General features: G+C 45.9%; 1 protein-coding gene across 1 annotated transcript in view; it reads right to left on the bottom strand.

Moving 5' to 3' along the window:
- The window catches only part of LOC144488102 (uncharacterized), a 69,467-nt gene extending 59,177 nt beyond the window's left edge, over nt 1-10,290 (bottom strand). The window contains exon 1 of the mRNA XM_078206123.1: nt 10,241-10,290. The gene's annotated coding sequence lies outside the window, so the exon portion shown is untranslated. The remainder of the gene's footprint in view (nt 1-10,240) is intronic.
- Nucleotides 10,291-12,850: the final 2,560 nt, after the last annotated feature.

The raw sequence follows: 12,850 nt of genomic DNA on the forward strand, positions 1-12,850 counted from the left end.
TCTAAGGGGCAATTTTTAACCTGGCCAATCAACCTAACCCGCACATCTTTGGACTGTGGGAGGAAACCGGAGCACCCGGAGGAAACCCACGCAGACACGAGGAGAATGTGCAAACTCCACACAGACAGTGACCCGAGCCGGGATCTCCCCCTCCCCCCTCTCTCTCCGGCTGCTGCTCCAAAAAGAGATCGAGAGCGACCGCTGGCGGCAGCCGCACTGCGCCTGCTCCGGACAGCTCGGCTCAGCAGCGCTCTCTGCGCCTGCTCCGGACAACTCGGCTCAGCAGCGCTCTCTGCGCCTGCGTGCTGGGCTGCCAGCTGAGGGAGTGGGGGAGGGGACTTTGCAAAATCTCTTCCCATCATTTTCTTCCCAGTCCCGCAGTTTGATTTGAAACAGAACAGCTTCTGTTTGTAGCTTCACCACAGACTCAAACTTCACCACAGACTCAAACTTCACCACAGACTCAAACTTCACACACAGACTCAAACTTCACACACAGACTCAAACTTCACCACAGACTCAAACTTCACACACAGACTCCAACTTCACACACAGACTCAAACTTCATCCTCTGGCCAACATCTGTGAGGAAAACTCTTTCTTTCTCCCCCTGGGAATTACAGAGAGTTGTGGGACTCTGGAACTGGAATTAGAGCTAAATATACTGAGGGGGAAATGTTTGTGATTTTGTGGAACCTGTTTTTATTGTCTGAGCTTTTTAAAGTGTAATTTATCTTGTCTATTCAAATACTGTTTCTTAATGCATGATTCAGTGACAATTTTAGATTAATTTTTAAAGTAAAAATGTTTAAAAATGAAACATTGTCTTTCAGTTTATTCCATTGGGATTTGTGGGAATTTGTTTATTATAAGGTGACCATGAGGATCGTAACAACATTGATATGCCTGGTGTTGTTATATGGTGCATATGATGTGGAGATGCCGGTGTTGGACTGGGGTGGGCACAGTAAGAAGTCTCACAACACCTGGTTAAAGTCCAACGGGTTTATTTGGAATCACGAGCTTTCAGAGCGCTGCTCCTTCTCACCTGATGAAGGGGCAGTGCTCTGAAAGCTTGTGATTCCAAATAAACATGTTGGACTTTAACCTCGTGTTGTGAGACTTCTTACTATATGGTGCATAATAAGTATTATTTGTGGATCGGTATTACAGTTGATTTTGTTTAATTCCAGAATAGTATTGTAACTACACTGTATATTTTCCAGTCAAAGAGTCATCAGAGCACAAGATAAATCAATTCAGCAGCTTGAGTCCATGCCAAGTCTCTGTCGGGGAATCCACTCAGTGCCATTTGTCCTCGATATCCCTGTTCCCCAGTACGTTTAATTCCTTCAAGTGCCCGACCAATTTTATTTTGAAATCACTGGTCGTCTCCACTTCCACCACTCTCATCGTCAGTGAGTTCCAGAACATGATTGCTTGCTCCCCAAGTCAAGTTCTTCCACACCCATCTGTATCTCTAATCATGTAATAGAGTGCTGAATATTGCATACATTTTCAGTTCACTAAATATGCAAATTTTTGATATGCTTAGACACAATCCTGTGTGAAGATTTCAGGAATATGTGTCCTGTACATGAAACAGTCGGCACAGATCTGTCGATTAGGATGAATCAGCGCCCTCAGGACAATGCTAGACCTCAAATAGACAAAGGTGAGAATGGAGGGAGAGTGTTTGGGATGGAGATTTACAAATTTTCAAGAATGAGAGGAAAGAATGTTCCACAGGAACTAGAATTGTCTGTTCTGAGTGTTTATCCTGTACTGGCAGCAATGATTTTTGTGAATTTCTTTCACAGGTTATTAGAAGGGGAGAATTTACAGACACAAATCTCAACAAACATGACATTAGGATCTGACAGAGTCACCCAATTATTCAGATCTGATTACCATCGGCATTTGAAACTAGAATGGGAAATGTTTGTCTGTTCCTTCAAACTGTTTAAACATCAGTGTGACTGGAAAATCACTGAGACACATACACTCGAGTGAGAGTATTCCAGTGAACTGACTGTGGAAAGAGCTTTAACCAGTTACACAGCCTGGAAAAGATTGAAGGATTCACAGTGAGGAGAGATCATGTACGTGTTATCTGTGGGGTCAAACCTTCATCTGAACCTGGCGATGTACAAAGACACTCAGACCATGGAAATGTAGGGACTGTGGGAAGGGATTCAATTGTCCCTCGAAGCTGGAAACCCTTCGATGCAGCCACACTGTGGAGACACCGTTCACCTGCTCTGAGTTTGGAAGGGGATTTCGTGATTCATCCACCCTGAGGAATCACCAGCGACTTCACATCAGGGAGAGGCCATTCACCTGCTCTGAGTGTGGGAAGAAATTCAGCGATTCGTCTGCCCTGCTGACACACCAGCGGGTTCACAATGGGGAGAGACCATTCACCTGTTGTGTGTGTGGAAAGGGATTCACTCAGTCATCTACCCTGCAGAACCCACAGCGATTTCACACGGGTGAGGGACTGTCCCCCTGCTCAGAGCATGGGAAGAGATTCACTCACTCATCCCTCCCGCTGACAAACCAACGCATTCACACTGGGCCGAGGCCATTCATCTGCTCCGAGTGTTGGAAGGGATTCACTCAATTATCTAGTCTGCTGAGACACAAAGGATTACACACTGGGGAAAGGCCATTCATCTGATGTGTGTGTGGGAAGTGATTCAGTCAATCATCCAGTCTGCTGGAATACTGAGGCACCTCCCCCAATAAGAAACCTGTTCAATGCTCTGACTGTGGGAGCTGCTTTAAAACCTGAGCCTACCTGAGGGTCGACCAGCGCATTCACACTGAGGAGACCCCGTTCAGGTGCTCTCACTGTGCAAAGAGGGTTAGAACATCATCTGACCTCCTGAAACATCAGGGAATTCACACTGGGGAGAGACCCTGATAATTCCCACTCACTTTCAGCGATTTCTCATAAAACCTACCAGATTGGAAGCTTCTGCCTGAAATTTTATTTTCCCTTAGTTTCCAAACTGAGACCATTCACCTGCTCAGTGTGTGGGAAAGGATTCACTTGTTCACCCAAGCTGCTGAGGCACCATGGCAGTCACACCCATTAGTGATCTTTTGGATGCTCTGACTGTGGCTGTTAATTATACCAATAGAGGTTAAGTTTATTCAGATGGAGGGCACTGATTAGATAGTTATAATGAGCAGGTAAAAAGTGGGACTCACTAATATAACTTGGAGTCAGAGTTCAACCTGTAATGTTTGATTCTGTGAACAAATCTATTCCAAATAAAGATTGACTCCGCCCCAAGGCTGTCAGGATTATAACATGGTAACAGAAAATGCTTGTCTAATGGTGAAGGTTGGAAACTAAAAGAAAGTATATTTCAGACAGAAGCTTCCAATCCCAGCAGCTTTTGTGAGAAATGACTGAAAGGCAGTGGGAATTGTCAGGGTCTGATTACCTGCTGATGCTCTCGGAGTCTGAACCATACAACCAGTGGAAGAATGAAGTGGCGATGTGGACACGGGTTACATCCCGATCAAGGAGGAAACAAGATCTGGCCTTGGCATTGTCACTTCCTAACACAAGGAAAATCAGCAACAAAGCATTTTCTGATCAGCCAAACTGCAAGTTGATACCTGCACTGGCACGGATGATTCATGTAAAGAATTCACTTCAGGTGGTTGGAGGGTAGAATCCCTGTCAATTGGTCTATGGGAGAAATCCCTAATTCCCCTCTGTGCCGGGCGATCGTCCTCCTGCTTTCAAGGGATACAATTAGTTCCATTTTCAGTCATCAATTATCTGATTGTTCCATGAAAAGAATTGCTCGAAGCAACAAATTATTGGAGATACCAGAAGAGGGTTTCTTCATGTGTAACATTTGGACTGAAGAAGAAAAAAACATCTTTTTCTTCGATTTGTTTTGAAACACTGTTTGTGTGAATTTTTGCGATCCCGGTCAGGACTGTTAACGTTTGCAGAGAAATTCGAACACCCAGTGATTAACTGAAAGAATTACATCACAAGATTCCACATTTTTAAACAAAAACAAACTTTACTGAATATTTAAATAAAATTTAAAAAGACAACACTACAAATTGAATACTACACTCAATAAAGATTTATGATATAAACCTAGTTCTATTTTTTTACCTCACCCCAAGAGTTTCTTTATACTTAACAATATCTTGAAGGTTCATTCACTTCTGTTCCTAGGACCATCCCAAAGGTATGTCAAAGCTCTCCACAATTCACTTTAATTCTCCCCAGTACTCCAGATATTCTCCAAGCTCCAAGAGTTTATGGGAGTCCATCCATTATCTTTTCACTAAACAAGCCTCCAATTTTCCTTTAAGCTCTCAAACTGTGGACTCCTCAGTCCAAACATGGGCTTCATTGCATTCTTGCTGAGGGAGTTAAATGTTGGAAACACCCCTGGTTTCTAATGGTCCTCCAGGCTTCTAGTCCCACAGCTGGTTCACAGCTCCTGGTCCCACAACTGGTGGCTTCCAAGCTAACTGCAGACTGTCCGCTGGAACCAGGTCATTGATTGGAAAGGACTCAAAAGGTTACGGGGAAAAGGCAGGAGAATGGGATTGAGATTTATCAGCCATGATCGAATGGCACAGCAGATTCGATGGGCCGAATAGCCTAATTCTGCTCCTATATCTTATGGTCTAATTCTAACCAAGGCTCCACCCTGAATCACATATCCCCATGGTAACAGAGACCAGGTGGAATATCTGACAGATATTTAGCTTCAAAACTAAACCCTTTTTCCCTGAGGTCTGCATGAAGAATTCACCGAACAAAAACAGTACAATAATTGTCAGACCCAATGTCTCCAGCTAAAAGTTCCAGCTGACCTTTTACAGTTCTTACCTCTGGAGTTTTGACTTCTTAAACCAACATGGGCCATGCTTTGTGACTGCGAATTCCCTGAGGGTGTTTTCATCAGATTCTCAATCCAAGTTTTCCATTTTTTAAAAGCAATTCTTGCAACTAATTCTTATTTCTAAAACATAGGAATTATGAAATTAGATTTTTGGAACAAAAACAGGAAAAAATGGAAACGTATCACCTTCATAATATCCCATTTAGAATATTACAATATACAACATGCTGTATATCTTAACAACAGCCATGATCTTATTGAATGGTGGAGCAGGCTCGAAGGGCCAAATGGCCTCCTCCTGTTCCTAAGTCCACTGATTTCCTGTGTTGATCTATCTTATAACCTGCAATAGACATAATAATCCCTCCATTGTCCACTTCACATTCACAAGTCCAGCTTGATAACAGCACACTGCTGGGTTCCATGTCCAGGAATTCAGTCCACTGAAGATGGAAATTACTGCTTGCAGTCTTTTCTGAAAGTTTTCTTTTTACAATAATTATAGTCCAAAGTTCCTCCTGCAAAAAGAGAGTCTTCATTGCTGTTCATTTGTGAATTTTCAAGTTCTATTTTGAAAACAGTCTGTACAGAGTTCACATTTTGAAATTTATTTTCTTCCATGTTTGTAGTTCCTCCATTGTTTAAATCCAGAGAGAATATTCCACTCAATTCCACATTGAAACCGACTTCTTCTTGCTCAGTTATAGCTGATTCCTTTATTGTCCAGGACAATATATTCACAATATCTTTAAAACAGAAATTAAACATTCCCATTTGATTTCAGACAGTAACATATTCTGTTAGTTTGTTCTTTATTGTCAATGTCAGGCTGGGGTTTTTCTCCTTGGAGCAAAGGAGATTGAGGGGAGATTTGATAGAGGTGGACAAGATTCTGACAGGTTTAGATAAGGTGGACAAAGAAAAGCTGTTCCCATTAGCTGAAGGGACAAGGACGAGGGGGGACACAGATTACTTGTTTTGGGTCAGAGATGCAAGGGGGGGAGGGGAGAGTGGGGGGGAGATGTAAGGAAGAATATTCTGATGCAGCAAATGGTAATGACCTGGAACTCGCTGCCTACGAGGGTGGAGGAAGTGGAGACAATAAACAATTACAAAGGAAATTGGATGGGCATTTGGGATGTTCCAGACAGAACGAAGAACAAAGAAAATTTTGTTTTCTTTAAACAAAAAAAACAAAACAAAACAAAAAAAAACAAAGAAAATCCATCAAGACATCATTTGATTGAGTGTGGCAGAAAGGGACCGACACAGGGTTGGAATCGGTGAGAGTTGGGGGGGGGGGGGGGGGAACTCTCCGCCGGTTGGGGATATACCAGGTACAGACGAGGATGGCTGTGGTTGTTCGAGGTCAGTCATCACTACATGGCTCACTGCAGGGTTCATCTAAAACTCTGCTGGCCATGTTTAAACTCACATTAAGTGTTATTCCACTATCACCCTTGTGCAGGATGATCCACCCAGTAAGGCAACAACTTAATATTAAAATTCTCATCCTTGGTTTCAAATCACTCCATGACCCTGCCTGTCCCAATATCTATAATCTCCTATCAGCCCCACAACCCTCAATATATTACACTGCTCTAATTCTGGTCTTTAGTTTGTCCCTGCCCTTGCTTCACCATTGCAAGCTCTACCTTCAGTTGCTTAGGCTCCAACCTCTGGAATACCATCCCTACACGTCTCCAACTCTCCACCTCACTTTACTCCTTTCACACACCCCTTAAAATCTACCACTTTGACCCAACGTTTGGTCATCTAACCTAGTATCTTCTTTGTGGCTCAATATCATACTTTACTTTACAATGCTCCTTGGATGTTTTATTACTTTAAGGCGCTATATAAATATATTTTGTTGTTCCTCATGTCTCCTGGGCCTAATCATTTTCAGCGGCTTCATTAATTACCGTCTCCCCACCGTAGGGTGGGAAACGGGGATGTTCACTGATGATTGCAGTGTATATGACCATTCACAACTCTGAATACTGAAGCTGCCTGCATGCAGCGCAGGACCAGGACAACATTGTCAATTCATACTGATACCACATAATATACCACAGTAGTGTGGCGACCAGAATTGAACACTAGATTCCAAGTGCGGTCTAACAAAGGTTCAATAAAGCTGCAACATGACGTGCCAATTTTTAAACTCAATGCCCCGGCCGATGAAGGCAAGCATGCCGTATGCCTTCTTGATTATCTTCTCCATCTCATTGCCACTTTCAATGACCTGTGTACCTGTACACCCAGATCCCTCTGCCTATCAATACTCTGAAGGGTTCTGCAATTTACTGTATATTTCCCATCTGTATTAGACCTTCCAAAATGCATTACCTCACATTTGTCCGGATTAAACTTCATCTGCCATCTCTCCGCCCAAGTCTCCAACTGATCTATATCCTGCTGTATCCTCTGCCGGTTCCCATCGCTATCCGCAAATCCACCAACCTTTGTGTCGTCCACAAACTTACCAATCAAACCAGTTACATTTTCCTCCAAATCATTTATATATATTACAAACAGCAAAAGTCCCAGCACTGATCCCTGAGGAATGTCACTTGTCACAGCCCTCCATTCAGAAATGTACCTTTGCACTGCCAACCTCTGTTTTCTTCTGACTAAATATCTCTAAACTTCCTAACACCCTGTCACTCTGTGATCCTTGTGACATTTGAAACCAGGTATTCACAAAAAGACTCAAAGAGCATCAGCCCACTGGAGGCTGAGACCGGCCAGTCCAGCACAAAGAAACCCTCTGACCCTCCCCATTGACCAACTGTGAGAATGAACAAAATGCAGTCCTGGATGTAATTGAGAGCAGAAACAATAACAGCAGATTCCAACTCCTGGAATCATTCGTGAACTTGCTGGTGTCTCAGCAGGTGGGATGAAACTCTGAAACCCTTCCCACACTGAGGGCAGGTGAATGGCCTCTCCCCTGTGTGAACTCGCTGGTGTGCCCACAGGTTAGATAACCGAGTGAATCCCTTCCCACACTGAGAGCAGGTGAATGGCCTCTCCCCAGTGTGAACTCGCTGGTGTGTCCGCAGGGTGGATAACCGAGTGAATCCCTTCCCACATTGAGAGCAGGTGAATAGTTTCTCCCCAGTGTGAACTCGCTGGTGTGCCCGCAGGTTGGATGACTGAGTGAATCCCTTCCCACACTGAGAGCAGGTGAACGGCCTCTCCCTAGTGTGAACTCGCTGGTGTGTCAGCAGGCTGGATGACCGCGTGAATCCCTCTCCACACTGAGAGCAGATGAATGGCTTCTCCCCAGTGTGAAATCGCTGGTGAGCCTGCAGCTCGGATGACCGAGTGAATCCCTTCCCACACTGAGAGCAGGTGAACGGTCTCTCCCCAGTGTGAACTCGCTGGTGTATCCGCAGATCAGATGACCGAGTGAATCTCTTCCCACACTGAGAGCAGGTGAATGGTTTCTCCCCGGTGTGAACTCGCTGGTGTTTCTGCAGGCTGGATAACTGAGTGAATCCCTCCCCACACTGTGAGCAGGTGAACGGCCTCTCCCCAGTGTGAACTCGCTCGTGTGTCAGCAGACTGGATGACCGAGTGAATCCCTTCCCACACTGAGAGCAGGTGAATAGCCTCTCCCCAGTGTGAACTCGCTGGTGTGTCCGCAGCTCAGATAACTGAATGAATCCCTTCCCACACTGAGGGCAGGTGAATGGCCTCTCCCCAGTATGAACTCGCTGGTGTCTCTGCAGGTTGGATAACTGAGTGAATCCCTTCCCACACTGAGAGCAGGTGAACGGCCTCTCTCCAGTGTGAATTCGCTGGTGTCTCTGCAGGTGGGATGACTGAGTGAATCCCTTCCCACACTGAGAGCAGGTGAATGGCCTCTCCCCAGTGTGAACTTGCTGGTGTATCCGTAAGCTGGATAACTGATTAAATCCCTTCTCACACTGAGAGCAGATGAACAGCCTCTCCCCAGTGTGGCTGCGCCGATGAGCTTCCAGCAGGGATGGGTATCTGTATCTCTTCCCACAGTCCACACATTTCCATGGTTTCTCCATGGTGCAGGTGTCCTTACCTCTCTCTTGGGTGGACAATTAGTTGAAACTTCGTCTACACACAGAACAAGATTACAGTCTCTACCCGCTGTGAATGGTGTGATATTTATTCAGACTGTGTAACTGGTTAAAGCTCTTTAGTCAGTGCATTGGGACACTCTTACTCAAGTGTGGCAGTGTGTCGATGCTTTTTCACTCACACTGACATTTCAAATCTTTTCAAATCGACAGACTGGACAATCATTTCTCCTTCTGGATTCAAAGTCCAATGATATTGAGGTCCCAAGGAATATGACTCTGTCAGATCTAGACGTGATGTTTGAGATGTCGGCCTGTGATTCCTCTTTCAATATCCTGTAAAATGAGTTTCCAAAAGTCATCAGTGTCAGTACAGGATAGAAATTCAGAACAGACAATTTCTATGGAACATTCTTTCCTCTCTCATTCAGAGGGTGGGTTCTCCCCCGCACATGCACAGCTTCCCCTCTCCCTCGCACATTTTGCAGTCCCGGGCTGGGGGAGGGGGAGATCACCAAGCGGCTTCTCGCTCTGGCCGGAGCCGTCAGCCGGTTGCCTGGAAACCTTGGCTCGATGTGGTGTAGGGGGAGGGGAACAATGGGTGGGGGCGGGGCTCCCGGGTCCGCGCGCCCGGGCCTGCTCACTGGAACCCGGAGACGTCACCGCGGAGCAGAGTGATTTCTATTGACTGATTCAGGCAGGGCTCTATCGTGGCATCACAATGCGGAAGTTGTCCAATGAGCTTCAGAGTGAAACTTTGCTCTCCGATCACATTCCATTGTGATGTCACACCCTCACCCAGTCCATTGTGATGTCACACTCTCACCCATTCCATTGTGACGTCACACTCTCACCCATTCCATTGTGACGTCACACCCTCACCCAGTCCATTGTGACGTCACACTCTCACCCATTCCATTGTGACGTCACACCCTCACCCATTCCATTGTGACGTCACACCCTCACCCATTCCATTGTGACGTCACGCTCTCACCCATTCCATTGTGACCTCACACCCTCACCCATTCCATTGTGACGTCACACTCTCACCCATTCCATTGTGACGTCAGGGCTTCCCTCTCCGATCACAATCCCTGCCGGCCTCCCACATGCAGCCTCAATGGCGGCAGTCAGCCTGGGTCTAACACTACAAGCTGCCGCTCCATTTGGTACAAAGGGGGGGGACCGGGAAGTTCATTTCCGGGGTTTGGGTTTGAACAACATGTTTACAAAGCCTCTCCACCCACCCGCCACATTTATCATTCCCCGCGCGCCGCCCTCTACCTCGTATTGATCTCGCTTCCGAGTTAAAACCATCCGTCTGTCCGTCGCCATTATCCGCACTGCGCATGCTTTAGGTCCCGCCCCTCATTCACTCCGATTGGCTGGAGGACCAGCCGCTCCTGCTCAATCCTCCAGCCCCGCCCCCTCTTCCTATTGGTCCGCAGCTGCCGTCAATCAGCCCCCGGGCATTGTGATGTGGAGCATGCGCAGTGTCATTGCTGTCCTTGGCGCTTGTTTGTCCCGGAGAAGCGGAGTCAGCGTTAGGCGGTGGCTGGGAGGATTTGGAAACACTTTGTGGATCCGCAAACCCTTCAGAATCATTGTCAGCTCCCTGGTTTGCAGCTGCGGGGCTTCTCCCTCCCTCCCTCCCGGGAACAGGCCCAGGTTAACGGCCCCATCCTGGCTCAGCCACTGGAGGATGGTTCACATCAGAGGATGGGGGAGGGGGACAATAAATAAGAGGTTACACTTTGGCCTCAAATCAATGAGAACTCTGATCTCTGGGAAGGAAGGAAACCCTGGGAGGTGGGCGGGGAGGATTCACAAACACCCGCTGGAGGCCCCAACACCCCCAGTAAAAAGCTGCAGCTCCCGGGTTTGCAGCTTTTTCTCGGGAGGGAGTTGGGGACGTTTTGTGGAGACCATTCCCGGCTGGTTCAGTTAGTGGTTCCTGGAGCTCAGAAACCCTGAGTTAGAATCCTGAACCCCACACTGGGTGGTTGTTTTATTAAATACTTTTTATTTATTAATGATCTGTTGAAGAAAATATTAATTTGTTTTGAAAAATCATTTCATAGCATTTGTGAAAATACCCATTAAAATAGCAATTCTCCCAATGTATTTCATAGGATCCCTACAGTGCTGAAGGAGGTTATTCGCCCATCGAGTCTGCACCAACAACAATCCCACCTCGGCCCTATTCCCATAACCCCACATATGTAACCTGCTAATCCCTCTAACCTACTCATCCCAGTTTAGAAATGTCTTGTTTCAGGGTTTGTGACAGAGACATGTCCTGAGTAGAGAGAACAGACCTATCCTGTGTTTGTTGCCCAGCGAGCTGCTGTGGAAGCTCTCTTCATAAGAGAGCAAGCTGTTTCTAATAATATTCAATACATTTCTTGACATTTTATGAAGATCTGATGGTGATTGCTTTCAAAACATGCTGTCAAATCAGAGATTGGTGTAAAACTGTTCCTGACTGTAAGTGACACTTCCAGTCTGAACATGTCTTTGGTCTGAAGTTTCCAAGTGTTTATGTGACATTCCTGAGTTTTCTGATGCAACAACAACTGGTATTTACCTGTTAACAGATTAAAGTAAGTAAAATATACCGATACCCTTCACAGAGACTCAGAAAGGTAGGGACAGGGATGATGGAGAAATTGTAATTCACTAAAGGTGTACACATGGGGATTGTCAAAATTTCCTTTTTAACTAACGACAAATCCAATGTACTGTTTGGAAGCACATCCAGGGTTAGGATTAGGGTGAGGTATTAGTTAGGGTGAGGTGTTAGTTAGGGTGAGGTGTAAGCTTGGGTTCGGATTCAGGGTGGAGGTTGGGATCTTGGTTTTGTTGCTGAGAATGCACAGAGAAATTGGGATCTTGCTGTGTTTATGTGTGGAGTTCCGGGGGTGGTGGAACCAGGATGAAGAATTGGAAAAAGATGCCAGTACGGCCATGGTGGCACAGTGGTGAGCACTGCTGCCTCTCAGCGCCAGGGACCCGGGTTCGATTCCGACCTCGGGTAACTGTCTGTGTGGAGTTTGCACATTCTCTCCTGTCTGTGTGGGTTTCCTCCGGGTGCTCCAGTTTCCTCCCACAGTCCAAGGATGTGCGGGATGGTTTGATTAGCCATGATGAATTTCCCTTTAATGTCGGGGGAATTAGGAGGGTAAATATGTGGGGTTACAGGAATCGGGCCTGGGTGGAATTGTGGTCGGTGCAGGCTCGATGGGCCGAATGGCCTCCTTCTGCACTGTAGATTCTATGATACAGTTTATATTGTCTGTTTCAGAGCCAGATTCATGTTTCATGTGTTTACATGTCATACAATTTCCTTGAATTCAATGTTGTTTTTCCTCAGTCCCAGATGTGGCAATCAAATTATGGATTCAACTATAAGTAAATGGGTGCATTGTGTGTGTGTGTGTGTCTTTGTATTTGTCAGTTTATGTGTCGGTGTGTGTGTGTTGGTATGTTGGTGTGTGTTAGTGTGGGGTGTCTGTCTCTCTCTGTTTTGGTTTGAAGAACCCTTTGCTAACTGCTGCCTGTTGTTTCCTTGTGTTAGTTTAATCACGCAGTGTCTGACAAATCGGCTTCATCTTCATCTGATGTGGCTTTAAGTTTAACAGAGGGAGCAAGGCTTTTATAAATTCTTCCATTTCTACCTTGGTGTGGGTCGAAACTCCCTACAAACAAACATGGGAACAGAAGACGGCCATTCAGCCCCTCGAGCTCATTCCGCCATTCAATGAGATCGTGGCTGTTCAGTGGCCTAACTCCGTATACTTGCCTTTCACCCATATCCCTGAATACCTTTGCTTAACAAACAATGTATCTATCTCAAGATTTAAAGATAGCAACTGACCGAGCATCAACGGCCTT

The sequence above is a fragment of the Mustelus asterias genome, unplaced genomic scaffold (assembly GCF_964213995.1).
Source record: "Mustelus asterias unplaced genomic scaffold, sMusAst1.hap1.1 HAP1_SCAFFOLD_1290, whole genome shotgun sequence".
NCBI classification, from domain to species: Eukaryota; Metazoa; Chordata; class Chondrichthyes; order Carcharhiniformes; family Triakidae; genus Mustelus; species Mustelus asterias.